We start from the raw sequence: 25,572 nt of genomic DNA, 5'->3' as shown, positions 1-25,572 counted from the left end.
AGAAAATAACTCAAGTTTATCCAGCCTCTCGTGACAGCACATGGTCTCTAAACCAGACAGCTTCCTGGTAAACCTCTTCTGCATCCTCTTCAAAGCTTGATATCCTTCTATGGTGAGGTGACCAGAACTGTGTGCAATACTCCAGATGTGGCCTAACCGGAGTTTTAGAAAGTTGTGACATAACCTCTTGACTTTTGAACTCAATGCCTCAAAAAATAAGCGCAAGTATTCCATAAACCTTCCTAACCACCTTATCAACCTGTGTAGTCACTTTTGAAGGAACTACGTACTTGGATCCCAATATCTCTCTGCCCAGTAACACTGTTAAGGATCTTGCCCTCAACAGTATATTTTCTCCTTGCATTTGCCCTGCCAAGGTGCAACACCTCACATTTATCTGGGTTGGACTCCATCTGCCATCTCTTTGTCCGTACCTTTAACTGAAGTTGCAATATCCATTCAAAATTGCAATATCAAAATAAAACTGAGAGGGTCAGATTAGGATGATTGAAAATATTAAAAAGTAAGGCTGTAAATGATCCAAATGTAGCCATTTAACTTTATCAATTTAAATCCAAAATGTTAAATTTAATTTTAATTTTATTCTGCGTTTCTGATCTTCAACTTAGAACATGGGATTTATTATCAAGGTACATTTATACTACCAGATACTGCCTTGGGATTCATTTTCTTGCAGACATTCATAGTAGAAGAAACACTATAGAATCAAAGAAAAGCTACACACAAAGACTGACAAGCAAGTGCAACAGAAATCAAACTGTGAATAAATAGTAATAATAATAAATAATTAATAAATAATACTAAATAATAAATATACTAAATAAATAATACTAATAACATGGATAGTAGGGATGTGGAGGGCTATGGTCCCGGTGCAGGTTGATGGGAGAAAGCAGTTGCAATGGTTTCAGCATGAACAAGATGGGCCAAAGGGCCTGTTTCTTTGCTGTACTTTTCTATGACTCTATAACATGAGTTGAAGAATCCTTCAAGGTGAGTACATAGTTTGTGGAATCAGTTCAGAGTTTTGGTGAATAATGTTATCCACTCAGGTTCAAGAACCTGATGCTTAAGGGGTACTAATTGTTCTCGAACCTAGTGGCGTTGGACCTAAGGCTCCTGTACCTTCTTCCTGGGGGTAGCAGTGAAAAATAGCAAATCCTGGATAGTGGAGGCCCTTGATGATAGAAGTTCAAGGTACAAAGTAGATTTAATATCAAAGTAAATATATATGTCACCAGATACTACCTTGCAGGGCAAACTCTGAAATAACAACACTGAGGAATTTAAAGTTGCTGACCCTCTCCTCCTCTGATTCCCCCAGTGAGGCCTAGCTTATGGATATCCAGTATCCCCTCGTCAACTCAATAATCAGCTCCTTGGACCTGCTGACATTAAGTAAAGAGGTTGATGTGGCACCACTCAGCCAGATTTTCAATCTCCCTCCTATATGCTACTTTTAGCGGCAGTGGTCCTTGTGGGTCCTTGTAGATATGAGCTTCCTGTGATGGACGGGACTGTGTCCACTGCACAGGAGATCCTTGCACCAAGCACTTCACATCTCGGCAGACTGTACTATTAGCTCCAAAGATACTTATTCTCACAACCATGGATTTCGGTCAATGGCATACTACAACTGAGGTAGGTCATTTTTTTTTAGTTTCTACATAATTAATGAGCAAGCTCTTATATAATTAAAGTTAAACAAGCAGTGGAAATAGAGGTGATTTTGTCCAAAGAATTGAATTTCAGATGAAGGAAAACAATACATACATTTTCCATTTGATTTTTAAAAAGAATATATTTGCTAGCTAAGATAAGTCTTGTCAAAATTATTGTCACATACACTCAGCGGCCACTTTTTGAGGTATACCTGACACATGCTCGATAATGCAAATATCTAATCAGCCAATGACATGGCAGCAACTCAGTGTATAAGAGCATGCAGACATGGTCAGGAGATTGGTCAGTTGGTGTTCAGACCAAACATCAGAATAGGGGAAGAAATGTGATTGATGTAACTTTGAATGCGTAATCCATGGAAATGAGCAGTCAACGTTTCGGGCCGAGACCCTTCGTCAGGACTGAAGGAGCAGGGGCCAGAGGCCCTATAAAGAACTTGGGGGAGGGTGAGAAGGAAAAGGCTGGTAGGTCCCAGGTGGAAAAATCAGTAAGGGGGAAGATCAAGGGGTAGGGGAGGGAAACAGGGAGGAGATAGGCAGGAAAGGTGAAGAAGGAATGTAAGGGGAAAGCACAATGGGTAGTAGAAGGAGGCAGAACCATGAGGGAGGTGATAGGCAGCTGGAGGAGGAGGCAGAGTGAAAATGGGATGGGGGAAGGGAGGGGGAGGGAATTACCAGAAGTTGGAGAATTCAATGTTCATGCCAAGGGGCTGGAGACTACCCAGCCGGTATATGAGATGTTGCTCCTCCAACCTGAGTTTGGCCTCATCATGGCAGTAGAGGAGGCCATGTATGGACATATCCGAATGGGAGTGTGAAGCAGAGTTGAAGTGGGTGGCAACCGGGAGATCCTGTCCGTTGGGCGGACGGAGCAGAGGTGCTTGATGAAGTGGTCCCCCAATCTGCATCGGGTCTCACCGATGTAGAGGAGGTGTAGAGGGTCTCAGCCCGAAACGTTGACTGTTCATTTCCACAGATGCTGCCCAACCTGCTGAGTTCCTCCAGCGTGTTGTGTGTGTTGCTTTGACCCCAGCATCTGCAGAGTATTTTGTGCTTTGAATGTGGAATGATTGTTGGTGTCAGTCGAGATGGTTTGAGAACCTCAGAAACTGCTGATATCCTGGGATTTTCAAACACACAACAGTCCTAGAGATCACAGAGATTGGTGTGAAAAGTAAGAAACATACAGTTAATGAAAGAAGTCAGAGGAGAATGGCCAGATTGGTTCAAGGTGTCAGTAATTTAAATACCCATGTGTTACAACAGAGGTGTGCAGAAGAGCATCTCGGAATGCACAACACCCCAAACCTAGAAGTGGATGGGCTACAGCAGCAGAAGTCCATGAACATATACACAGTCGTACATGAGGTTCCTAACAAAGTGGTCACTGAGTGTATGTAGTTCCATGTATCTTGACTATACGCTATGTTACTGCATGTACACCTAGGCTTCAACTACTCAAGAAGGTTGGATGGAGAGGCAATGTGTCCGGGAGTGTTGAAGAAGGATTCCCAAGATCCATGCTGGTTCCACCTTTTATCCACAATAGACTGGGAACTTGCAGGATCTGATTGTAATCCTTCTCGAGAATTTTATGGGCTTTCCAGCAAGTAAAGATACAGTTTCAGAATCGGATTCATTTATTTACCGCATATACATCAAAACATGCAGTGACATGCCTCATTTGCGTTAATAACCTAAGGATAAGTCTAAGGATGTGCTAGGGACAACCCACACAATTTCTGGTGTCAACATAGCAAGCCCAGAATTATGTCCACAGTGTTCTATAGAACAACACAAGCAACAACAACAGTGGAACAACAGCGCCAGAACAAGCCCATATCCTCCCTCTCACCTACTCACTCACGCATACAAACATACTGTCCTCCAACCCCAGGGCAGCCCACCTCCTGGTCTCCAGCCCCTAGTGGACTCAAAGATTTATGGTCACTGGGCCTTCAACTTCCCTCATTTTCTCAGCGACTCGCAGACCCAGGATACTGACCATCAGGGTTCGACTTCTGGACTCAGAATCAGAATCAGGTTTATTATGTAACATATAACCATATAACAATCACAGCACGGAAACAGGCCATCTCGGCCCTCCTAGTCCGTGCTGAACTCTTAATCTCACCTAGTCCTACCTACCCGCACTCAGCCCATAACACTCCACTCCTTTCCTGTCCATATACCTATCCAATTTTATCTTAAATGACACAACTGAACTGGCCTCTACTACTTCTACAGGAAGCTCATTCCACACAGCTATCACTCTCTGAGTAAAGAAATACCCCCTCGTCTTTCCCTTAAACTTCTGCCCCCTAACTCTCAAATCATGTCCTCTCGTTTGAATCTCCCCTACTCTCAATGGAAACAGCCTATTCATGTCAACTCTATCTTTCCCTCTCAAAATTTTAAATACCTCGATCAAATCCCCCCTCAACCTTCTACACTCCAATGAATAGAGACCTAACTTGTTCAACCTTTCTCTGTAACTTAAGTGCTGAAATTATCACCGGCATGTGACATGAAATTTGTTAACTTAACAGCAGCAATTCAATGCAATACTTAATATAGAAGAGAAAAAATAATAAATAAAGTTATAATAATAATAAATAAATAAATTGGTTACAGTATATGTATACAGTATTGAATAGATCTTTAAAAGTGCAAAAAACAGAAATACTGTATATTAAAAAAGTGATATAGTGTCCAAGGGTTCAGTGTCCATTTAGGAATTGGATGGCAGAGGGGAAGAAGCTGTTCCTGAATACCTGATGGTAACAGTGAGAAAACATCCTTATTTAAGAAAGGATGTGCTGATGTTGGAGAGGATTCAGAGAAGATTCACTAGAATGATTCCGTGAATGAGAGGGTTAACGTATGAGGAATATTTGACCGCTCTTGGATTGTACTCCTTGGAGTTTAGAAGAATGGGCGGGAGGGATCCTCAGAGAAACATTTTGAATGTTGAAAGGCATGGACAGATTGGATATGGGAAAGTTGTTACCCATGGTGGGGGAGTCTAGTACGAGAGGGTATGACTTAAGGATTGAAGAGTGCCCATTCAGAACAGAGAAGCAAAGACATTTTTTTAGGTGGTGAATCTGTGGAATTTGTTGCCACGGGTGGCAGTGGAGGCCAAGTCATTGGGTGTATTTAAGGCAGAGATTTATAGGTATCTGAGTAGCCAGGGCATGAAAGGTTATGGTGAGAAGGCGGGGGAGTGGGACTAAATGGGAGAATGGATCAGCTCATGATAAAATGGCAGAGCAGACTTGATGGGTCGAATGGCTGACTTCTGCTCCTTTGTCTTATGGTCTAAAAAGGCATGCCTTGGGTGCTGGAGGACCTTAATAATGGAAGCTGCCTTTCTGAGACACCACTCCCTGAAGATGTCCTGGGTCCTTCGTAGGCTAATACCCAAGATGAAGCTGACTAGATTTACCCTTTTACAACTTCTTTCAGTCCTGTGCAGTAGTCCCTCCCCCCATACCAGACAGTGATACGGCCTGTCAGAATGCTCTGCTCGGTACAACTATAGAAATTTTTGAGTGTATTTGTTGACATGCCAAATCCCTTCAAACTCTTAACGAAGTATAGCCACTGTCTTGCCTTCTTTACAACTACATCGATATGTTGGGACCAGGTTAGATCCTCAGAGATCTTGACACCCAGGAGCTTGAAACTGCTCACTCTCTCCACTTCTGTTCCCTCTATGAGACTCACTAGAACTTGAACTCCAAACTGGCTGATGATGGGACCCCGAACTCCAGACTTAATGATTCACTGACCTGAGAGACTACCAATCCCTCATCCATACTGGTCTTCAGCCATAGCACTTGCCGGCCCAACATCCATCTACAGATGTCGCATGTCCACATTGCTGACAATCAAACACGAAACGTTGTGTACAGGCCTAGATTCCTGCCCGACCTCTAACCCTCTCACATCCCTATCCCTAACCCCAACTCTCCTCTCTGTCCACAAGACAATTTCAATGAATCTACTATGCAACTATGTCTGAGCCACAACCTTGACAGAGACTGCAGTTCAGCGCCATCTTGATTAGAAGCTGGACCATTTTCAGCTCTCCCTTAAAAGACAGGTTTCCTGGGACACAGTTGGGTTGTAAGTGGGGTAGACTGGCCCAAGGGGGATACAATTTCAATTTTCTTGTCCAACTGGTAGTTACAACCTGGGATAAGAAGACTTAGTCTCCAAATAGTTGGAAGCAGCCACTGCCAAGAAGATATGTATTGAAAGGGCTCGACAAAGGGGATATCCTATAGTGGGAGACTCTAGGACCAGAGGACACAGCCAAGGGTACTTAAAAGTTCTGTGATTATATATACAATACAAACCCCTAATATGCAGTTTTCAAAAGTCAGTGAAGACTAGTGAAATCCCTAAAGACTGGGAATGGGCTAAAGTTGTTCCAGTATATAAGAAGGGTGACTGCACTGACCCTGGTAACTATAGACCAGTAAGGTTAATGTGTATCATAGGTAAGGTAATGGAAAATTAATAAAGAATGAGATGGAAAAGCAGATGATAAGAACAGGCACGTTAGCGGAAAGCCAGTATGTGTTCAGAAAGGGGAAATCACGTTTTACTAATATACTGGAGCTCTGTGAAGAGGCAATTAAAATTTACAGTAACAATTGAGCAGTTGATATCTTTCAGAAGGCTTTTGACAAGGTACCCCATGAGAGGTTAATAACCAAATTACAGGAGATAGGGATTCAGGGTAAGGAGAGCGAATGGGTGCAGAATTGGCACAAAAACAGAAAACAGTGAGTTACGGTGAGAGGATAATTTTCACACCTAGAAATTATTCAAAGTGGGGCTCCGCAGGGATCAGTTCTGCGGCCACTGCCTTTTCTAATTTACATTAAAGATTTAGATAAATACATAATAACTAAACTAGTAAAGTTCTATAAGGGCACCAAATTAGGGGGACGGGCTGATAACGTTGAGGCAGCAGAATCAACAGTTAGATCAAAGCAAAATCCAGATGTGGGCAGATAAATGGCAGATGAAATGTAATATAAATATTGCATACAGGAAGTAGAAATATTTGATGTAAATATGCAGTGGAGGTCTTGAGTAGAAAGTGCACTGTATGAGAAGGATTTGGGCATCCTGGCAGACTCATCACTATCAACATCTTTAGCAATGCACAGAAGCGATTAGGGAGGCTAATAGAATAATGCGCTCAATGGAATTCAAGTCTAGAGACGCTCTCGTTAAGCTGTATAATGCACTTGTGAGGCCACACCTTGAGTACTCTGTACCATTTTGTGTGAGGGCTGTGAAAGCACTGGAGAGTCCAGAGAAGGGCGACAAGACTCATTTCAGGTCAGCAGGGTATGAGCTGTGAAGAAAGATTGAAAGAATTAAATCTGTTTAGCCAAAGTAGGTGTAGAATGAGAGGAGACCCAACAGAAGTTTTCAAAATTATTAAGGGTATAGGTAAGGTGGATGCCAGCTGCTGCTTCAAAATTAATCCATCATCAAGGACATGGGGCCATAGGTGGAGACTGTTTAAAGGGAGACATCAGGAAACATTTCTTTACACAGCAAGTTGTGGACTCATGGAACAAACTACCTAGTTATGTAGCTGAGTAGCACCTTAGGGAGTTTCAAATCTAAACTCGATATTTATTTCAACACACTACGTGATTAGGAATTCACAAGCTTTGTTGGGCTGAAAGGCCTTTTCTTGTCAAGGACTTTCTAATGTTCAAAGGACAGGGATGTCCATTTAGAGCAGAGATAAGGAGGAATTTCTTTAGCCAGAGCATGGTGAATCTGTGGAATTCATTGCCGCATATTGCTGGGGAGGCCAAGTCGTTAAGTAGATATCTTTGCATGTGACTGTATGCTTACTTCCTATCTTATATGTGCTATATGTGCCTTGTGCTGTGCACGACTGTTGGTACCATATTTTGCACCTTAGCCTCAAAGTAACGCTGTTTTGTTTGGCTGTGTTCATGAGTTTTCGTGTATGGTTGAATGACAATTAAACTTGAACTATTAAATCTGACCTATATTTAAAGCAGTGGTCAATAGGTTCTTGTTTAGTCAAGGCACCAAAAGTTTTGCAGAGCAGGCAGGAGAATGGGGCTGAGACAGGTAATAAATCAGCCATGGTGGAAAGGCAGAGCAGATGCAATGGGAAAAATAGCCTAATTCTGCTCCTGTGCCTTGTAGTGGTAGTTAATAAAGTTATTCCTCTGCCACTCAGTTAGCTGCTCCCACACGGAAGGAGTTCACATACTGTGCAGGTAGGGTTGTCAATAAAGTTCAGTTGAATATCCTGTGTGTTGGTGCCCTGGTGTGCTCTGTGGTCTTGTGGTCTGAAATCCTTCCAGTAAGGAAGGAGATTCTCATACCAAAAAAATCATAGACTCTTCTCATGAAGAATTCAGGCACAATCTGTTGGGGAATGGGACAAAGAAGTAGAAGAAATTCCTTTAGCAGAGGCTTTAATTTGGTTTTTCATAACAGGTAGACACATCTACTTCATTGTCAATATGCGGCCCCACTTAATTACTGAGAATCCATCCCGGTGTTTCTTGTCAGCGGTATAGCAGTTAGCACAATACTTTACAGTGTCTGTTATATTATAAAATTAAGTTTTTATTCCCATCGCCATCTTTAAAGAGTTTACAGGTTCTCCCTGTGACTGTGTGGATCTCCTTTGGTTTACTCCCATATTCCAAAGATATACGATTAGGGATAGTGAGTTGTGGGCATGCCATGTTGATGCTGGAAACGTGGGCTTCACAGCACAATCCTCGCCGGATTTGATTTGATATACGATTAGGGATAGTGAGTTGTGGGCATGCTATGTTGATGCCAGAACATGGGGTGCACAGCGCAATCCACGAGGATTTGATTTGATGCAGACAACACACTCCGCTGGAGGTTTCAGTGTACGTGCAGCTAAGAACACTACAGCTCATTGTCAACAATGTTGTGCCAACCTTATAACCGACTCTAAGATCAATCTAACCATTCTCTCCCACATTCTATATCATCTTAAATACCCCTAACATATCTGCCTCTATCCAGCTGTGGAGGCCAGCCATTGGGTATATTTAAGGCAGAGATTGATAGGTTCATGATTAATCAAGGCGGGAAGGGATACAGGGAGAAGGCAGGAGATTGGGATCAGCCGTGTTGAAATGGTGGAGCAGACTCAATGGGAAAATGGCCCAATTCTGCCCCTACATCCTATGGTTTTATTTATCACATGTATATGGACAAAGACTTTATCCCAGGGCAGAAGTGGCTAATACAATGTGGTGTGATTTTAAGGTGAATGGAAGAAAGTATCTGGGAGATGTTACGCAGAGATGTGTGCGAAAGTGTGCGAAAGTCCAGACACACTGTGGTGTGAGCTTAGGTACACATCACTTGTCCATCATATAACTAGCCTCTCTCACCAGAGCAACCTAGAAGCAAGCAGCATTACAGTATCACTGTAGTCTCTCTCTCTCTCTCTCTCTCTCTCTCTCTCTCTCCCTCCCTCCCTCTCCCCCACACCTTTAAAGGCACAGTCCATGCCCGTCACACCGGCAACACACACACAAAATTCTGGAGCAACTCAGAGGCCAGGCAACATCTATGGCAAAGAGCACAGCCGATGTTTTGGGCTGAGACCCTTCAGCAGGACTCAAGAAAATAATCTGAGGAGTATCTTTAAATGTAGCAGGAAGGGGGGAGAGAGAGAAACATCAGGTGATAGGTGAAACTGGGAGGGGAGGGATGAAATAAGGAGCAGGGAAGTTGATTGGTGAAAGAGACAGAAGACCATGGAAGAAAAGGAAAAGTGGGAGCGGGAAGGAGCACCAGAGGGAGGCAGGCAAGGTGAGAGAGGGAAAACAGGATGGAAGATAGTGAAGGACTGGGGATGGGGGCATTACTGGAATTTTGAGAAATCGATGTTCATGCCATCATGTTGAAAGCTACCCAAATGGATTTTAAGGTGCTGTTCTTCCAACATGTGTCCTCCTCACGACATTAGAGAAGGCCATGCGTCACTTATCGGAATGGGAATGGGAGTGTAATTAAAATGGCCTCCTCATCTCCATTCTAAATGGACGTCCCTCTATTTTGAGGTTATGTCCTCGGATCCTAGACTTCCTCACCATAGGAAACATCTTCTCCACATCCACTCAATTGAGGCTTTTCAATATTTGACAGGCTTTAATGAGATCCCCCTCAGTCCTCTGAACTCCAGTTAATACAGGCCATCAAATGCTCATCATATGATGAGCTTTTCAATACCAGAATCATTTTCAGTCACCTCCTTTGAAACTTCTCCAATGTCAACACATCCCTTTCTTAAAAGGTCGAAAACTGCTCACAATACTCCAAGTGAGGCTTCACCAGTGCTTATAAAGCCTCAATATTACATCTTTGCTTTTATATTCTAGTCTTCTAAAAATAAATATCAAAATCACATTTTCCTTCCTCACCACGGCCTCAACCTGCAAATTAACCATTAGGGAATCCTGCACAAGGACTCCCAAATCTCAGATTTTTGAATTTTCTCTTCATTTAGTAAATAGTCAACCCTTTCATTTCTTCCACCAAAGTGCATGACCACACACTTCCAGACACTGTATTCCATCTGATATATTTTTTGTTCTTTAAAATCTATGAGTTGCCTTTACTTTTTACTTAATACAGGGTTGTTGGAATTTGTGCAAAGAGTGTAATCTTGCCGACAAACTTTAGTCTTGGCTCAGGTACTGTTGAAGTCCCGCAGTTGATTAATGATCTCTGCCAAATACACCCCGAAGAATTGTGTGCCTGAATTGGATTACAAATAACTGAATGTGCATGCATTAGCAGTAATATTTAGCTGACCTCTGTGCAGATCCTGTAATACCTATGAGGAATCGCAAGAAAAAATAAACACTAAAAATCAATAGCAACAAGTAGAAAAGATATATTTCCTCACCAGGTCTGCATTGTAACTCAGAGATAAATAAATCATGAAGTATAACAAGGTGTGCTCTGTACCCATTCTTTCCAATTGACTTGAGAGATTGTTAAACCAGTGTTTCAAAAGAAAGTTGTGATGAATCCACCTCACCGATCATTGTCTTTTCAACAATTCCATCAATTCTATACACTAAAGTATACCGTCTATTTTGCAGACATTTCCGTTTTGGCTGAGCTTTGTCTGTAGAGCTCTCATCCTGTTAAACTGTGATCTTACCCATGGCAGTAAGGCCTAGGGGAAGGTTCCAAGCGAAGAGCGATCCCACCAATTGATCAGCTGTGGAGCTGGCAAAAGATGATGACAGACCATAGTGGCAGTGAAGGGTCCCCAGGTGTCTTACATTCCATATCATTGGACCCTGACCCCGAACTGTCAAGGACCGTGTGGTGGCTTCAGGTTCCCACATGAACAGTCATTCTCCATTAAGGGAATCCATAAGGCCATATTACAGATTGTAACGTATGATGTTGCGGCCATCGCTGAATCATGGCTGGAAGATAGTTGTAGTTGGGAGCAGAACGTCCAAGGTTACACATGGTATTGGAGGGATAGGAAAGTCAGCAGAGGGGGTGACGAGCTCTACTGGTAAAGAATGGCATCAAATCAGTGGAAAGATGTGACATTGGATAGGAAGATAATGAATCCTTCTGGGTTGAGGTAAGAAACTTCAAGGGTAAAAGGACCATGAAGGCAGTTATATACAGGCCTCCCAACAGTGGCTAGGATGTGGACCATAAATTATAGCAGGAAATAGAAAAGGCATGGCAAAAGGGCAATGTTGTGATAGTCATGGGAGATTCCAATATATGTGCAATTGGGAAAATTAGGTTGGTAACTGATCTCAAAAGAGTGAGTTTGTGAAAGCCTATGAGATGGCTTTTAAGAGTAGTTTGTCGTTGAGCCTACTGAGGAATCAGCTGTACTGGATTGGATGTTATGCAATGTACTGGAGGCGATTCGGAGCTTAAGATAAAAGAACCTTAGGAACCAGTGATCACAATATGATTGTGTTCAACTTGAAATCTGATAGGGAGAAAGTAAAATCTGACGTAGCAGTATTTCAGTGGAGTAAGGGAAATTACAGCGGTATGAGAGAGGAGTCTGAGAAGTTTAAAACTTCTCTTCGATGGGAGTTCAGTGAAACTGTATCTTACTGCTCCCCCGCTGTGATCCCTGCTACCAACATCTGCAGATTTTCGCTTGTTTAAGAGAGAGGAGTTGGCCAAAGTAAATTGGAAGGAGCTGCTGGCAGGGACGTCAGCAGAGCAGCAATGGTGAGAGTTACTGGGAAAAATGCGGAAGGTGAGGAACAGATGTATTCCAAAAATGAAGAAATACTCAAATGGCAAAATAGTACAACCGTAGCTGACAAGGGAATTCAAAGCTAATGTAAAAACAAAAGAGAGAGTATACAACAAAGGAAAAATTAGCAAGAAGATAAAGGTTAAGGAAACATTAAAAAAAAACAAAAATTTTAATTTCTAAAATAAATACATGTTCGGCACGGCACAGTGTGCTGTAGGTATTCTATGTTTCCATAAAGCAACTAAAGGTATGTCGCATCCGGAATTATTTCCAGGTAGCGAACAATTTCCTTCCACGCCGCTCTGGCGTATTGGGAAATCATTCACTAGGCAAGTTACAGCAGTTGGTTTGCCATTGCCTTTTGCTGGGTGAGTTTTTTTTTGGGATCACCAGCTCTTAACGGGAGCTGGCTGGATTTGAACTCGGGACCTCTCACCCCAAAGTCCAGCGCTGATGCCACTACGCCACCAGCCGGCTCATAAAAAAAACTCAGTATTAAAAAAAAAAGCAACTAAAAAAAAATCATTAGAAGGGAAAGATGAAATATAAAAGCACACTAGCAAACAATATCAAAGTAAAGGCTTTTTCAAGTATGTAAAAAATAGACGATGAACTAAATGAGTATTTTGCATCATTCTTCACGGTGGAAGACACTAGCAGTGTGCTAGATGTCGCAGGGTGGGAGGGAAGAGCAGTGAGTGCAGTTACTATTACAAGGGAGAAGGTGCTCAAAAAGCTGAAAGACCTAAGAGTACTTAAGTCACATGGACCAGATGATCTGCACCGATGGTTTTGAAAGAGGTAGCATTAGAGATTGTAGAGGCATGAGTAATGATCTTTCAAAAATCATTGGACTCTGGAATGGTGTCGGAGGACTGAAAATTGCAAATGTCACTCCACACTTTAAGAAAGATGGAAAGCAGCAGAAAGAAAATTATAGACCATTTAGCCTGACCTCAGTGATTGGGAAGATGTTGGAGTCAATAATTAAGGATGAAGTTATGGAGTACTTGGTAACACAGGACAAGATAGGACAAAGTCAACGTGGTTTAAAGGGAAAATCTTGCCTGACACACCTGTTGGAATTCTTTGAGGAGATTACAAGTAGGATAGAAAAAGGGGATGTAGTGGATGTGCTATATTTGGACTTTCAGAAGGCCTTTGACAAGGTGCCACACGAGGCTGCTTACCAAGTTGAGCCCATGATATTAAAGGAAAGTTACTGGCATGGTTAGAGCACTGCCTGATTGGTAGGAGGTAACAAGTGGGAATAAAAGGATCCTTTTCTGGTTGGCTGCTAATGGTGTTCCGCAGGGGTTGGTTTTGGGAGCACTTCTTTGGGAGACATAGACAGATTAGGAGAATGCACAAGAAAGTGGCAAATGAAATACAATGAAATAAATGTGCAGATTATTTTCTAAATGGGGAGAAAATCCAAAAATCTGAGATGCAAAGGGACTTAGGAGTCCTTGTGCAGAACACCCTAAAGATTAACTTGCAGGTTGAGTCAGTGGTGAGGAAGGCAAATGCAGTGTTTGCATTCCTTTTGAGAGGTCTTGAATACAAGAGCAGGGATGTGATGCTGAGGCTTTATAAGGCACTGGTGGAGCCTCACCTTCAGTATTATGAGCACAGTTTTGGGCTCCTCATCTAAGAAAAAATGTTTTGGCATTGGAGGGTGTCCAGAGGTGGTTCACTAGGATGATTCTGAGAATTAAAGGATTATCAATAGAGGAATTTGATAGCTCTGGGTCTGTACTCACTGAAATTTAGAAGGATGGGATGAGAGGGGGGGAGGAATCTCACTGAAACCTTTCCAGTGTTGAAAGGCCGAGACAGAGTAGAAGTGGAAAAGATGTTTCCCATGGTACGGGAATCTTGGACAAGTGGGGACAGCCTCAGGATAGTGGAGCGTCCATTTAAAACAGAGATGCAGAGATATTTCTTTAGCCAGAGGTTGGTGTTACCGTAGGGAATTGTGGAGGCCAGGTTGTTGAGTGTGCTTAAGGAAGAGATTAATAGGTTCTTGATTAAACATGGCATCAAAGGTTATAAAGAGAAGGCCTGGGAATGGGGTTGAGGAGGGGAAGAAAGGATCAGCCATGATGAAATGACAGAGCAAACTTGATGGGCCAAATGGCCTAATTCTGCTCCTATGTCATGATTGATCCATTTCACCCTCAACCTCATTCTCCTGCCTTCTCCCCATAACCTTTCACTCCCTGATTAATCAAAAATCTATCAAACTCCACCTTAAATACACCCAATGACCTGGCCTCTACAGCAACCTGTGCGACAAATTCCACAGATTCACCACCCTCTGGCTAAAGAAATTTCTCCTCGTCTTCATTCTAAATAGGTGTCCCTCTATTCTGAGGTTGTGGCCTCTGGTCCTAGACTCCCACGTCGTAGGAAACATCCTCTTCACATCCACTCGGTCAACACCTTTCAACATTTGATAGATTTCGATGAGATTTCCCCCCCCCCCACACACTTTTCTTCTAATTGCCAGCAAGCGCAGGCCCATATCCATGAAACACTCCTCATATGATAACCTTTTCATTCCCAGAATCATGATTCTTTTTTCTCTTTCTCTGTGCATAGGGTGTTGGTCTTTCTTTTTAAATTGAGTTCTTTTGTGTTTCTTGCTTTGTGGCTGCCAGTAAGCAAACAAATCTCAAGATTGTATAATTGACACATATTTTGATAATAAATGTACTTTGAACTATTAGCTTTAATTAGTAGTCTGCCTTGGCCTTGCTGCTACACTTAGGACTGACATGTTGTTCTGGATTTGCCGCTACATCAAAGATGTTCACTTTGAAATGTGTTCACAGACCAATGGATTTAAACACCTATTTAAGTCAATGGAATCAAATTTCAAAAGTACTTTGCAATATGCAGACAGTATTATATCATCCATTTAGCATCACTGAACTGAGGAGGAATTTATTTCCTATTAGCTATTAGATATGTTTTTGAATGAGATAATGAATGGTTCTAAGCCAGCAGCAGATCGCAAGTCAATTTTCAATAAAATCACTGGAGCCTAGGGATGAAGTTTATCTTTTGCAACAGCAGAAATTGGTCATCAGAAGCAACAGACAAACTTGCTGAAGGAACTCAGTAGGTCAGATAGTATCTATCTAGGCCCTTCACCCCTTTTAGGGTATTGATCAATAGTTCAATAGTTCCATTTACTATCAGAGAATGTATACAATATCCAACCTGAAATTCTTGTTCTTTATGGACATCTGCAAAAACAGAAGAGTGCCCCAAAGAATGAATGACAGTAAAAATATTAGAATCCCAAAGCCCCCCCACTCCCCCTCCTCACATAAGCAGCAGCAAAGCAATGGCCCTCCCGCTGTCCTACTTACTTCAGCAAGTATCAGCACCCTCCACCTACCAAGCATGGAATAGCAAAGCCCCCAAGAAAGACCATGATCTGCAGTACAACAAAGACTAATCATTCACCTGACAATTCAACAAACCACAGGCGCTCTCTCTCTCTCTCTCTCTCTCTCTCTCTCTCTCTCTCTCTCTCTCTCTCTCTCTCTCTCTCTCTCTCTCTCTCTCTCTCTCTCTCTCTCTCTCTCTCCCTCCCTCCCTCCCTCCCTCCCTCCCTCCCTCCCTCCCTCTCCCTCTCCCTCTCCCCCTCCAATAAAGGGATAGAGAGAAGTCACCTTTTGTGAGAGAGAGAGGGGGAGACATAAACAAAACAACTTACAATGATAAAGTTTGCTGTGTTTCTTTTTCTCCCCGATTCTCTGACTCATGAATCTGCAACCAACTCTCCCCCTCAACAAGAGAAAGCAGCAGAGCTTCGCAATTTACCAAGTGCAGAGCCTCTATAACTGGTCAACTGTTCCCAATGTTCCGTTTTCCTGCACGACACTTCAGCCAGCGGCACCAGCTTAGAATCAGCTCATCTACAGAACCGCAAAGCCTCAGAACCCCGAAGGCGCACCAGACTTCTAGGCTGCACCTTTGGGATATGGAGAAACATCCAGTCGTGAGCCTGCTGGAGCAGGTCCCTCTGTCGCAAGGAACTGAAGTCTGAGTATAACTCCAGGTCAGAGTCACCGCAGAACCCCATCCACCTTGAAAAGGAAGAAGAGTAGACATTAAAGGTAGAAATTATGCTGTTTCCACAGATGAGCTTGAAGGAGTCGCTGTCAAGCGCCATCATAGATTCACACCGCTCATCTGAACTCTGCACCGCCCCCCCCCCCCCCCGATCTGTAGTAGCTCTGTCCTCCTGACAGGATTGTGACAAGGTCCTCTGCACAAGCTTGCAAATTGTCCCTAGGTGTAACCAGGATTTATTTTGGGTTTGGCACAATTCTTTGTAAAATCTTGAGACTTTTGTGCATGAAATTACCAGTTTCTGAGATACTCAAACCCTGTGGCTCCCTGTAACTGTCTGCGTACGACAACGACCAGACCTCTTTGACGGGTGGGCTGAGGGTAGCTGGCTGCCTCATATCCCGGTGGGGTAGAGCTTGCCTGTCCTACACACTGGTACCCAACAACTGATCCATTGAGGGTAGCCAGTGGTCTCATAACCCAGTGAGATAGGGATGTGGCTGTCCTGGCAGGCTGGTCAGCTCCAGCAGCCTGGTTGGATGAGATCTGCAGAGCGATCCCACAACCAGGAAGGCTGTACTGCAACACTCCATGGAGACCGAAGGGTATGACAAGGCCCAGAAGATGCAACCAGGGAAGACCCCAGTTTGTGATGTTTGTTCCTACCGCTGGTCCCGGACTTCTGAGGTTGAGAGAGTGGAACTTCCCCGTGCAACAGCTTTTCCACTTTAAAAACTCTCCCTCACAGGATTCCTGCCACTGTCAGACACGACATGCAGCCATCACCACAATTAGCTAGCTGTATTTAAACTTCACGGCTGCTGTAGGGAGGTTTGACCTTTGCTCTCTGCATGGTTTATCCAGGTCTCTGGGTTACTGGACTGGTATCTTAACAGATGAACTTCATCACCATAGCCATATTTAGATAACTCAAATTTGTCCACTCCTTGTGTCTATTTTAAAACATTCCGCTCAAGGAAGGTGCTGCCCCAATAGGGAATTTAGCAACACTTAGCATTTGCATTTGTTTGTGGCCCTTCAAGGGTTTTCCAAGCTGTTGGAATTTGATTTTATTCTTGTTCTTAACCACAGTTCTGCTGCTAATTAATTTAAGCCTGCATGCTTGAGCTGTTGACCTTAATTCAGTAGAAACAGCTTTGAATTAATAAGAGATTCAGGTTTGATTTGTTTTATTTTCACATAAGAAGGAAAGTGTAGGGGGGAAGTCAGAGGTAAGTTTTTTATACACTGAATGGTGGGTACGTAGGACGCTCAGCTAGGGGAGGTGGCAGAGGGAGATACATTAGGGATGTTTAAAAATCTCTTAGATAGGCACATGGATGAAAGAAAAGTAAGACCATAAGACCATAAAATATAGGAGCAGAATTAAACAATTTGGCCCATCGAGTCTGCTCTGTCATTTCATCATGGCTGATCTATTTCCCTCTCAGCCCCACTCCTCTGCCTTCTCCCTGTATCCCTTCATGCCTTGACAAATCAAGAACCTATCAAGCTCTGTCTTAAATACACCCAATGACCTGGCCTCAGCAGCCACGAGTGGCAACAGATTCCTTAGGTCCACCAATCTCTGACTAAAATGGGGCACTCTGTAGAAGGAAAGGGTTAGATTGATCTTAGAGTTCGTTAAAAGGTCCTCACAACATCGTGGGCTGAAGGGCCTGTACTGTGCTGTAATCGTTAATGTTCTATGTCCTAGATACTGTACATGTACGTTGAAACATATAGTGAAAAGCATCATTCACGCTAACAACCAATGCCTAAGGTTTGCTGGGGGCAGTTCTTAAGTGTTGCCACAGATTCTGGCACCAACATACATTAACCATGATGTTTGCAGAACAACACGAACAACAATAACAAAACAAGACAACATTTCAGGACTGAGACGGTAGGGGGGAAGGGGAAGGAGGCCAGCTGGAAGGTGATAGGTGAAACCAAGTGAGTAGAAAAGGTAAAGGCCTGGAGAAGAAGGAATCTGATAAGAAAGGAGACTACAGCAGAAAGAGGAGGATGGGACCCAGAGGGAAGAAATAAGCAGGTGAGTAGAGGTAAAAAGATCAGAGTGGGGAATAGAGGAAGGGGTGGGTGGGGTTGGAAATTAGTTTACTGAAAGGAGAAATCGATATTCATGCCATCAGGGTGTTGCCCCTCCACCTGAGGGTGGCCTCATCATGGCATTAGAGGAAGCCATGGACTGACACATCAGAACGGGAATAGGAATTGGAATTAAAGTGTATGCCCACTGAGAAGTTCTGCTTGTGCCGTCGATTCTTAACTTCTGGGTACAATTAAAAGCAACAATTTAATAAAATTCCTCTGTGTTTTCTCTTAGACTTGAGAATTGTTTTCAAAGGTGAAAGAGCCGCAATTAAACAGAGCACTCCAGGTGTGTTATTGTGATTTCACATGGTAGTTGTCCTTCATGTCTGATAATGACAGGAAACTAGGGTGGGAAGAGCTATTGAAATGGAAAAGCCATTGCACTGGGGCAGTTCCACTCTCATAACCTCAGAAGTCCTGGTCCAGTGGTACGAACAAATGTCACAAACTGGGACCTACCTAGGATGTACTGGATGATCACGATGTCTTCTATGTCTTGTCATGCCCTCTGCTGTGCATGAGGTGTTGAGGTATCACCATCCTGGTCATTATATCTCACTGTAGATCTCATCCACCCAGTCCACTGAAGCTGACTTTGCATGCTGGGACAGGCACGTCCCTATCTCACTGGGGATGAGGCTGATGGCTACCCTCGCCTGGTTTAGACCACCTGTCAAAGTGGTGTACCCAGATGCGGCCATCATCACGTGCAAACATCTACTTGGAGAGCTGAGTTTCTAGTGGGGACCAAAGGTGAGTGAGTTGCCCTAGAGTGGACATGACAAACCCCTTCTCCAGAGGTGCTACCCACCCCTGGACACCCTTACACCCCAATCTTGAAAATTTCCAACACAAAAGTATTGGTCCATGCTTGTAGAAAAAGAAGCCTCCAGTATAATTCAATGTTCCTACAGGTCACAGTTCCTCATAAGACCATATGACATAGGAGCAGAATTAAGCCATTTGGCCCACGTCTGCTCTGCCATTCATCATGACTGATCCATTTCCCTCTCAGTCCCAATCTTCTGCCTTCTCCCCAAATCCCTTCATGCCCTGACTAATCAAGACCTTATCAATCTCCATTTTAAATATACCCAATGACCTGACCACCACAGCTGTCCGTGGTAGTGACTTCCACAGGTTCACCACTCTCTGGCTAAAGAAACTCCTCCTCATCTCCCTTCTATTCTGAGACTGTGTCCTGACATCTCATGTGCACACCTAATCCCCGTTGAAGAGTGGTGAGGGCTCTTGCTTCCGTTACTCTCCTTGGGAAAGTGAGACCAGACCCCTGAAATTCTGTGGATTAAACAAAAGTTCCTGACCAACCTCTAATTCAACCAATTCCTTTACATAGAAACATAGAAAACCTACAGCATGATGCAGGCCCTTCGGCCCACAAAGTTGTGCCGAATATGTCCCTACCTTAGAAATTACTAGGCTATTACTAAAATAGCTCTCTATTTTACTAAGCTCCATGTACCTATCCAAAATTCTCTTAAAAAACCCTATCAAATCTGCCTCCACCACCATCGCCGGCAGCCCATTCCACACACTCACTACTCTCTCTGAAAATAAACTTACTCCTGACATCTCCTCTGTACCTACTCCCCAGCATCTTAAACCTGTGTCCTCTTGTGGCAACCATTTCAGCCCTTGGAAAAAGCCTCTGACTCTCCACACGATCAATGCCTCTCATTATCTTATACACCTCTATCAGGTCACCTCTCATCCTCCATCACTCCAAGGAAAAAAGGCCGAGTTCACTCAACCTATTCTCATAAGGCATGCTCCCCAATCCAGGCAACATCCTTGTAAATCTCCTCTGTACCCTTTCTATGGTTTCCACATCCTTCCTGCTGTGAGGCGACCAGAACTGAGCACAGTACTCCAAGTGGGGTCTGACCAGGGTCCTATATAGCTGCAACATTACCTCTCGGCTCCTAAATTCAATTCTACGATTGATGAAGGCCAATACACCGTATGCCTTCTTAACCACAGAGTCCACTTTAAATCGATTTTCCCTTATTTCTGTGCCCACTGTTAAGGAAAATAGGTTCTTCTAATTGATTCTGCATTAGGCTGCTTAGCTTTCTAGTTCCTTAGACAGCCATTTCAGTTCCAAGATCCAATAACCTTGGTTAATCCAATCTTTCCCATCCTGGTAGTACACACAAAATGCTCGAGGCACTCAGAAAATACAGGCAACAACTACGGAGGGGGATAAATATTTGACGTTTCAGTCTAAGATCTCTCATCAGGTTGTGGTAATGTTTTTCACTAATTCCAAATAAATCATATCTTTCCCATAATGGGGCGACTGGTACATGCAGTACTTGGGCTGTGGCCTAACAAGACTTATATGCAGGTCTAGTATAACTTCAGTTCCTTAAGGTCGTCCTACCTGTTAGATAGTCTCAAATAGCCTCTGACACCCAAGTCCAGCTCCTGACCTTCACGTAGCACTTAGCTACTAACCCCTGCAGAATTGTTTCTACTGACAGGAGAAATGCAGAGCCTTAAAACCAGTCGCTTCAGACAGATGAGGCTCATCAGCTGTGTCTGGCAGCTCATCTAGGAGAAGGAAATCTCTGATCTCAAACCTCTGCTGCCTTGTGGTTATAGCCACTCATGGGAAAGGCTTCAGGACTAAATGCCAAGGGAAAAATCCAGAGTTGGGAGTCCTACAATGACTAGCAGCTCCCGTGACACTGCACTGTATCGATCTTTTCCATTCTTTTTATTCATTAGCCTCGTGGAGAGGGGGATCTCACTACAAAGGCAACAGGCTTCTCTCCATATCATACTGCCCTAGCATGTCTAACACACAGACAGCTAGGACACAACATCCATGGTCCACCCCAGCCAACGGAGGACCTCAGTACACCTTCTCGGTTTCTATATCTCATGCTTTGACTAGTCTGCTGTGTCTTGGCATTTCAAGTCCTCACTTCTGAGACCTCCATAGGTTGGGGTTGACCATGGATGTTGCGCCCAAGCTGCCTAGATACTCAAGCCTGGGCTGTACGACATGGAGAGCGAGCTGTGGCCCATGTCGCAAGCTACCCCTCTCCAAGGTTCTGATTAACCCCAAAGGAATGGCAGAGACTGATTCAGTTTGGCACCCAAAGCATCACAGGAGATACTAGTTAGTGATGAACTCATTACAGGACTGATATAGGGATTCCAGCTCCAGGTGTTCCATCGGGTTTACTCCTGAAACCTTCCCACGAGTGGGTATAGCCACAAGGCAGTGGAAGTTTGAGATCAGAGCTTTCTTACTTTTAGATGAGCTGCCAACCATGGCTGATGAGTCCTATCTTCCCGAAGCAACTGGTTTTAAGGCACCAGTAACCCACCTTTGCCCTTTCTCCTATCAGTAGAAACATTTCCACTGGGCTTAGTAACTAACCACCACATGAAGCCAGGAGCTGGACTTGGTTGCCGAGGTTATTTGAGACGCGCCACTGCAATTACATTCCAGATTGCAATCCAACCTTGAAGTGAATAAATTCTTCATTTCCTCTCTAAGTTAAATGCCTGACATTTCTCTGGAATAAATTCTCTAGTTGGGAACCAGGGTGACAGGTCATTGGTGTAGAGGGACTGTGAGGAAGAATAGATAGTGGATAGGGCATAAATACAGTCAGTTGATTGGATTGAAATCTGCCTACCTCAATGTGAGAAGTATTAGAAACAAGGATGATGAATTTGGAGCCAGGATCACTACATGGAAATAGGATGTTGTGGCTATTACAGAGACTTGACTGTCACAAGGGCAGGAATTGATGTTGGATGTTGAGGACAAGGAGGATTAAGGAAACCCCCAAGACATTCTACATGTGCCAGGAGTCAGAAAAGGTAGGGGAGGTCCTGAATGAATATGTTGTGTCAGTGCCACAGGTGAAAAGGACCTTGATGAATGTGAGTTCGGTGTAGAAAAGGCTAATGTGTTGGAACATATTGAGATTAAGAAAGAGGATGTGCTGGAACCTTTGAAAACTATTAGGGTAAGTAAGTCCCCAGTTCACTCACAGGTGTTTATTGAGGTGGACAATCAAAAGCAGAAGTTCCAGCTGCTGGTGCACGGACTGGTGGAACTGTGTTGGGAGAAGTGCTTGGACAAACCAGGCCCACGGCTTGATAACAGAACCAAAACCTGTTTCATTGACACAGAAAAATAAGGTAACACACACAACACTGGAGGAACTCAGCAGGTCAAGCAGCATCTATGGAGAGGAATTGACATTTTAGGCCAAGACTCTTCTTGAGGATTGGCAAGGAAGAGGAAAAAAGCCAGAATAAGAAGGTTGGGGGAGGGAAAGGTCTACAAACTGGAAGGTAATAGGTGAGACCAGAACAGGGAGAATGTGTGTGGATGGGGGAAGGGGAATGAATTTGCCGTGGATAGTGTGGAAGGCTGTCAGAGGTTATAGTGGGTCATTGATAGGACGCAAAACTGGGCAGAGAAGTGGAAGATGGAGTTCAACTCAGATAAATATGAGGTGGTTCATTTTGGTAGGTCAAATATGATGGTAGAATATAGCATTAATGGTAAGATTCTTGGCAGACTGGAGGATCAGAAGGATCTTGGGCTCCGTATCCATAGGACACTCAAAGCTGCCGCACAGGTTGACTGTGTGGTTAGAAAGGCATATGGTGATTTGGCCTTCATCAACCATGAGATTGAGTTCAAGAGCCGAGAGGTAATGTTGCAGCTACATAAGATCCTGGTCAGACCCCGCTTGGAGTACTGTGCTCAGTTCTGGTTGCCTCACTACAGGAAGGATCTGGAAACTATAGAAAGGGTGCAGAGGAGAGTTACAAAGATGTTACCTGGATTGGGGAACATGCCTTATGAGAATAGGTTGAGTGAACTTGGCCTTTTCTCCTTGAAGCAGTGGAAGTTGAGAGGTGACCTGACAGAGGTGTATAAGGTGATGAGAGGCATTGATCATGTGAATAGTAAGAGGTTTTTTCCAGGGCTGAAATGGCTAACATGAGAGGGCACAGTTTTAAGGTGCTTGGAAATAGGTTCAAAGAGAATATCAGGGGTAATTTTTTACACAGAGAGTGGTGAGTGCATGGAATGGGCTGTCGGTGACTGTGGTGGAAGTGGATACAATAGGGTCTTTTAGTTGACTCCTGGATAGGTATATGAAGCTTAGAAAAATAGTGGGCTATGGGTAACCCTAAGTAATTTGTAAAGTAAGTACGTGTTCAGCACAGCATGGTGGGCCGAAGGGCCTGTATTGTGCTGTAGGTTTTCCACATTTCTAGGTTTCTAAATGGATAGCTGGAAGGTGAAGAGAAGAAATCTGATAGGAGAGGAGAGAGTGGACCATGGGCTAAAGGGAATAGGAAGGACACCAAAAAAAGTAATGGGCCAGTGATGAGAAGAGAAGGGGCAAAAGGAGAGCCCAAATGTGAATGGATAAAGAGCGAAGGGGAGGGGGTTAGTTATTTGAGCACTTCCAGTCAGATGGTGCACATTCGGACACGACACCCTCTCAGGAGCCAACCAAGGGTGTTCTTGTTTTCTTTGCTAAATGTGTTTTTAATGACAGCAAGTCTATGCTGTACTCCAAGAATTTTGGATACAGCAGGCCTACTGCATCAGCGAGCTGTTCATTGATCAGAGTATCTGGCTGGTGTATCAAAGGAACTGGCTAAAGTGTGGGTGGAGGCAGCTGCCTGTTACTTCTGGGCATCGGATTTGGTGCGCAAACATGGCCTGCAGTGTAATCATGGGGGATTGTCTTGGATGGTGACATGGGAACAGTATAGCCTCAGCTGAAGCTTGGACTAGGCCTCAAGCCGTGGGTATGCCTGCTGCTGCAGTCCAGGTGAGGAGATGCCAGAGGTCGTGCAGCATGGCATCTTTCCTCACTTGCAGGCTGGCCTCTCCTGCTGGTGCTGCCCTCCAGTGTTCCATCAGTGGAATGACAGGCTAGATTGTGTGTCTGCACACTGCTGGGACACTGTTCCAACAATCTGTGGGACATCTTGTTCAGGTTCTTGAACTAGATATGTGTTGGGTTTTTTTTTTGCATGACTATGCCTTTTTTCTCACTATTTTTAATGTGCTGTGTATGTTTTGCACCTTGTCCCCAGATGAATGCTGTTTTGTTTGGCTGTATCTATGTATAGTTGAATGTTAAACAAACTTATTTTGATATAATTTGGCTGTCTCAATTCAGTATTTGAGTTACTGTTGCCTTTCTGTCAGCTTGAACCACTCTAGTCATTCTCCTCTGTCTTCTCTCATTAACAATTCATTTTTGCCCACAGTACTGGGCAAAACACTCACTGGGTGTGTTTTTTCAAAATTTTTCGTACAGTTCTCTGTCATCTCTAGAAACTGTTGTGTGTGAAAATCCCAGAGTGTACCGCAGTTTCTGAGATACTCAAACCACCCCATCTGGCACCAACAATCATTTCACAGTCAAGGTACTTAGATCACTTTTCTTCCCCATTCTGACTTCTGGTCTGAACAACAACTGAACCTCTTGATCATATCTGCATACTTTTATGCATTAAGTAGTTGCCACAAGATTGGCTGATTAGATATTTGCTATTGTTATTGGATACTGAGTGTACATCAGCCAGGACCTCTGGAATTCTCATCTAGCTTTTTCTTAGAAATTTTGAGAGGGCAAATTCACTTTAACTTTATTTGAAAGACAACACTTCCCTCAGCACTTGACTGGAGTTCCAGACGTTCTGCCTCAGGGGACTATGCTGCCACTGACATCACACACAAGCCGAAACAAGGATTTTATTCAGCCTGCAGAAGAAAATATGTGTGTGGTGGGTTTACACAAAAAAAAACGATATGCTTAATGAGTTTAGTATTTAACATACAAAATGTCTGCGCATGCAACACCATTGAATGATGTTGCACTTTATCTTGTAACTAAACTCTGAAGAACCTCATTTTGCAAAGGATGATAAGATTCAGTGATTCAAAAGGACTCAAAAATCTATGATCCATGTAATGGAGATTTCACTGCTTTTTAAATTTAAATGTGTAAGGAAATGATGGAAGCTGCCATTATTTATATATACAATAGATGGCAATTGAGTAAAAATATGATGATAGGAATTGAAGCTCTTGCTTGGAGATTATCTTTCCACAGAAGATGAACCCCTTGCCACATGCTGTGATAATGTGCAATCTCAGCAAGTCCCCTTTTCAATGTTAATTCTAATCGATAACCAAAGGATCAGAGAGGAATAACTGTGTTCTGTAGCCATGTCATTTTCTTCATTGCTACATGTTTGTAGAAAGCATTTTAAACAAATGTTAATTCTGCATGGATGTTTCTAATCAAT

Source organism: Hypanus sabinus, chromosome 10 (genome assembly GCF_030144855.1).
Source record: "Hypanus sabinus isolate sHypSab1 chromosome 10, sHypSab1.hap1, whole genome shotgun sequence".
NCBI lineage: Eukaryota > Metazoa > Chordata > Chondrichthyes > Myliobatiformes > Dasyatidae > Hypanus > Hypanus sabinus.
The sequence above is the reverse complement of the archived record's forward strand: the minus strand, read 5'-3'. Positions refer to the sequence as shown.